General features: G+C 52.9%; 1 pseudogene; it reads left to right on the top strand.

Moving 5' to 3' along the window:
- LOC127921626 (protein sidekick-2-like) overlaps window positions 1-5,000 on the top strand; it is a 91,003-nt pseudogene that overhangs the window by 19,257 nt on the left and 66,746 nt on the right.

Genomic DNA, 5,000 nt, shown 5'->3' with positions numbered 1-5,000 from the left:
TTTCTAAGAGTGCAGCCTGTGTAACAGAGATGTTGTAACACCACATTCCCCTGATATCTGAGACCTAACGACTCCCCAAACGAATGCCTAGGCTTTAGCTTTGGGTAGCAGACCCGGGTTTGAATCCCAGTCGGTCTAGAGTTTCCCTAGAGTTAGAAGCTGGTGCCAGGGGAGGTATAGGGTCCGGCTTAGGCCCTGGTCCAACAGCACACTCCCTGGCTGTAGTGTGGAGCTGGGTGGTGCTACAGTCCTTCCTGTCTGCAGTGTGGAGTTGGGTGGTGCTACGGTCCTCCCTGGCTGCAGTGTGGAGCTGGGTGGTGCTACGGTCCTCCCTGGCTGCAGTGTGGAACTGGGTGGTGCTACTGTCCTCCCTGGCTGTAGTGTGGAGCTGGGTGGAGCTGGGTGGAGCTGGGTGGTGCTTACGGTCCTCCCTGGCTGTAGTGTGGAGCTGGGTGGTGCTACGGTCCTCCTGGCTGTAGTGTGGAGCTGGGTGGTGCTACGGTCCTCCCTGGCTGTAGTGTGGAGCTGGGTGGTGCTCGGTCCTCCCTGGCTGTAGTGTGGAGCTGGGTGGAGCTGGGTGGTGCTACGGTCCTCCATGGCTGTAGTGTGGAGCTGGGTGGAGCTGGGTGGTGCTACGGTCCTCCTGGCTGTAGTGTGGAGCTGGGTGGTGCTACGGTCCTACCTGGCTGTAGTGTGGAGCTGGGTGGTGCTACGGTCCTCCATGGCTGTAGTGTGAAGCTGGGTGGAGCTGGGTGGTGCTACGGTCCTCCCTGGCTGTAGTGTGGAGCTGGGTGGTGCTACGGTCCTCCCTGGCTGTAGTGTGGAACTGGGTGGTGCTACTGTCCTCCCTGGCTGCAGTGTGGAGTTGGGTGGTGCTACGGTCCTCCCTGGCTGTAGTGTGGAGCTGGGTGGAGCTGGGTGGTGCTACGGTCCTCCCTGGCTGTAGTGTGGTGTTGGGTGGTGCTACAGTCCTCCCTGGCTGTAGTGTGGTGTTGGGTGGTGCTACAGTCCTCCCTGGCTGTAGTGTGGAGCTGGGTGGAGCTGGGTGGTGCTACAGTCCTCCCTGGCTGTAGTGTGGAGCTGGGTGGAGCTGGGTGGTGCTTCAGTCCTCCCTGGCTGTAGTGTGGAGTTGGGTGGTGCTACAGTCCTCCCAGGCTGTAGTGTGGAGTTCGGTGGTGCTACGGTCCTCCCTGGCTGTAGTGTGGAGCTGGGTGGAGCTGGGTGGTGCTCCGGTCCTCCCTGACTGTAGTGTGGAGCTGGGTGGAGCTGGGTGGTGCTACGGTCCTCCCTGGCTGTAGTGTGGAGCTGGGTGGAGCTGGGTGGTGCTCCGGTCCTCCCTGGCTGTAGTGTGGAGCTGGGTGGAGCTGGGTGGTGCTACGGTCCTCCCTGGCTGTAGTGTGGAGCTGGGTGGAGCTGGGTGGTGCTTCAGTCCTCCCTGGCTGTAGTGTGGAGTTGGGTGGTGCTACAGTCCTCCCAGGCTGTAGTGTGGAGTTCGGTGGTGCTACGGTCCTCCCTGGCTGTAGTGTGGAGCTGGGTGGAGCTGGGTGGTGCTACAGTCCTCCCAGGCTGTAGTGTGGTGTTGGGTCGTGCTACAGTCCTCCCTGGCTGTAGTGTGGAGCTGGGTGGAGCTGGGTGGTGCTCCGGTCCTCGCCTGGCTGTAGTGTGGAGCTGGGTGGTGCTCCGGTCCTCCCTGGCTGTAGTGTGGAGCTGGGTGGAGCTGGGTGGTGCTCCGGTCCTCCTGGCTGTAGTGTGGAGCTGGGTGGAGCTGGGTGGTGCTACGGTCCTCCCTGGCTGTAGTGTGGAGCTGGGTGGAGCTGGGTGGTGCTCCGGTCCTCCCTGGCTGTAGTGTGGAGCTGGGTGGAGCTGGGTGGTGCTACGGTCCTCCCTGGCTGTAGTGTGGAGCTGGGTGGAGCTGGGTGGTGCTTCAGTCCTCCCTGGCTGTAGTGTGGAGTTGGGTGGTGCTACAGTCCTCCCAGGCTGTAGTGTGGAGTTCGGTGGTGCTACGGTCCTCCCTGGCTGTAGTGTGGAGCTGGGTGGAGCTACAGTCCTCCCAGGCTGTAGTGTGGTGTTGGGTCGTGCTACAGTCCTCCCTGGCTGTAGTGTGGAGCTGGGTGGAGCTGGGTGGTGCTCCGGTCCTCCCTGGCTGTAGTGTGGAGCTGGGTGGTGCTCCGGTCCTCCCTGGCTGTAGTGTGGAGCTGGGTGGTGCTACGGTCCTCCTGGCTGTAGTGTGGAGCTGGGTGGTGCTACGGTCCTCCCTGGCTGTAGTGTGGAGCTGGGTGGTGCTACGGTCCTCCCTGGCTGTAGTGTGGAGCTGGGTGGTGCTACTGTCCTCCCTGGCTGTAGTGTGGAGCTGGGTGGTGCTATACGGTCCTCCCTGGCTGTAGTGTGGAACTGGGTGGTGCTACGGTCCTCCTGGCTGTAGTGTGGAGCTGGGTGGTGCTGCGGTCCCTGGTCCATCTGACTGGCTGATTTAACCAGCCTATAAATGAGCTCTGTAATTTAATGACCCTAACCGAAGCAGATTTATGAAAAGACACTGAGACAGTCTGTATGTGTTACTGATACCAAACACAGGGCCTGGGATCACACAGAACCCCCCTTGAGGCAGGGAGAAATGAGATGAGATGGAGAGAGAGATCTCTGATTGAGGCCAGTGAATCGATGGTTGTTTGCAGGGGCTGCAAGGCTCTGTGGAACAGGCTGAATGATGGCTCTGCATTTAATCACTTCCTGCTATGTTTTGTCTCAATTAAACAATATAATGGTTCCTGGTAAGGGCTGGGAATTGCCAGGGACCTCACGGTATGATATCATCACCATATTTAGGTGCCGATACGATATTTATTGTGATTCTCATGATTCTCGCGATTCTCTATGTGTTTGCGATTCGATAATGTGATTTTATTGCGTTTCGATGTTCCAAACATATTGCCTCACCACATGTCTGCTGCAGAGAGACGAGAGAGAGAGACGAGAGAGAGAGAGACAAGAGAGAGACGTGACTAAATGAGTTTTTCTCAGTCATGGTAATAAACGTGGTGAAAGGAAAGGTTCTCCTGTTTAAAAAAAAAAAAAGAAGATGGAAAACAATTTATGAAGGAAAAATACTGCAGTTTTGATGCAGGTAAAGCAAACTAGCTAAAAATGAATACTGCCATATTGTCAGCAGCTAAACGATACGATGAGATATATCGGCAAATAATATCCGATATGTAACTGTACTGATTTTGTCACATGAATGAGATCCTAGCAGCTTGAGTATAGGACTACAGGCTGAGGCTGCTCCCAGGAAGTGATGAGAGGGAACACAATGGGACAGGGACCTCACACTATGATATATCCATATGATATCCATAGTGATAGCATCCTAGCTTCCTTTGAATGGTGATAGTATATGAACTATCTCTTGATGAATGATGAGAGTATAGGAACTATCTCTTGATGAATGATGAGAGTATAGGAACTATCTCTTGATGAATGATGAGAGTATAGTAACTATCTCTTGATGAATGATGAGAGTGTAGGAACTATCTCTTGATGAATGATGAGAGTATAGGAACTATCTCTTGATGAATGATGAGAGTATAGTAACTATCTCTTGATGAATGATGAGAGTATAGGAACTATCTCTTGATGAATGATGAGAGTATAGGAACTATCTCTCGATGAATGATGAGAGTATAGGAACTATCTCTTGATGAATGATGAGAGTGTAGGAACTATCTCTTGATGAATGATGAGAGTATAGGAACTATCTCTTGATGAATGATGAGAGTATAGGAACTATCTCTTGATGAATGATGAGAGTATAGGAACTATCTCTTGATGAATGATGAGAGTGCAGTATGGACAATCCTGGCAGGAGCTGTTGTTGTTCATCCGTTTCTATGATTGAAACTGTAAAGTCTGACTGAGATATACAATCTATTTTACAAGGGAGAACTGGCCATGACCCATATGCTTTTCTAATCATACTTGTGTGTGTGTGTGTGTGTGTGTGTGTGTGTGTGTGTGTGTGTGTGTGTGTGTGTGTGTGTGTGTGTGTGTGTGTGTGTGTGTGTGTGTGTGTGTGTGTGTGTGTGTGTGTGTGTGTGTGTGCAGACGTGGGGGGGCCTGTGGACCCCATCACCCCCACCATCATCATCCCTCCTAAGAACACCAGTGTGAACGCGGGGAGGAATGATGTCATTATGGAGTGTGTGGCCAATGCTAGGTGAGTGAACACACACACACACACACAAACACGAACACACAAACACACACACACACACACACAAACACGAACACACAAACACACACACACACACACACACACACACACACACACACACACACACACACACACACACACACACACACACACACACACAGAGAGAGACCAGGTCTGTCACATTTCACTAATGTCACCTAATGTCTTTTGTTTGGGTCTCTTTTAGAAAATTGTTCATCTGTTCTATTCAATGCTTTTCTTCTCTTCTCCCCTCCTCCTCCTCTCCTCTCTCAGTCTTTCCTGTCTCTCCATTCTTCTCCTCCTCTCCTTATCTCTGCTCTGAATCCAAACCATTATGGCCAATTCAAAGACTTGATCAGTATGACAGATGTATTACGGTGCTCTGTCAATGCCTCACAACCTTGAAACAGAATTTGAATCATATTAATACACTCTCTCTTTCTCCCCCTCCCTCTGTGTCTCTCTCTCCCCTTCTCTCTCTCTCTCTTTCTCCCCCTTCTCTCTCTCTCTCTCTGTCTCCCTCTCCCCCTCTCTCTGTCTCCCTCCCCCTCCCTCTGTGTCTTACTCTCCCCTTCTCTCCCCCTTATCTTTCTCTTTCTCCCCCTCCCCCTCTCTCCCCTTCTCCCCCACTCTCTCTCTCTCCCACTCCCTCTCTCTCTGTCTCCCCTTCTCTCCCCCTTCTCTCTCTCTCCCCTTCTCTCCCCCTTCTCCCTCTCTCTCTGTCTCCCCTTCTCTCCCCCTTCTCTCTCTCTCCCTTCTCTCCCCTTCT

The sequence above is a fragment of the Oncorhynchus keta genome, unplaced genomic scaffold (assembly GCF_023373465.1).
Source record: "Oncorhynchus keta strain PuntledgeMale-10-30-2019 unplaced genomic scaffold, Oket_V2 Un_contig_22810_pilon_pilon, whole genome shotgun sequence".
Lineage (NCBI taxonomy): Eukaryota > Metazoa > Chordata > Actinopteri > Salmoniformes > Salmonidae > Oncorhynchus > Oncorhynchus keta.
The sequence above is the reverse complement of the archived record's forward strand: the minus strand, read 5'-3'. Positions and strand labels throughout refer to the sequence as shown.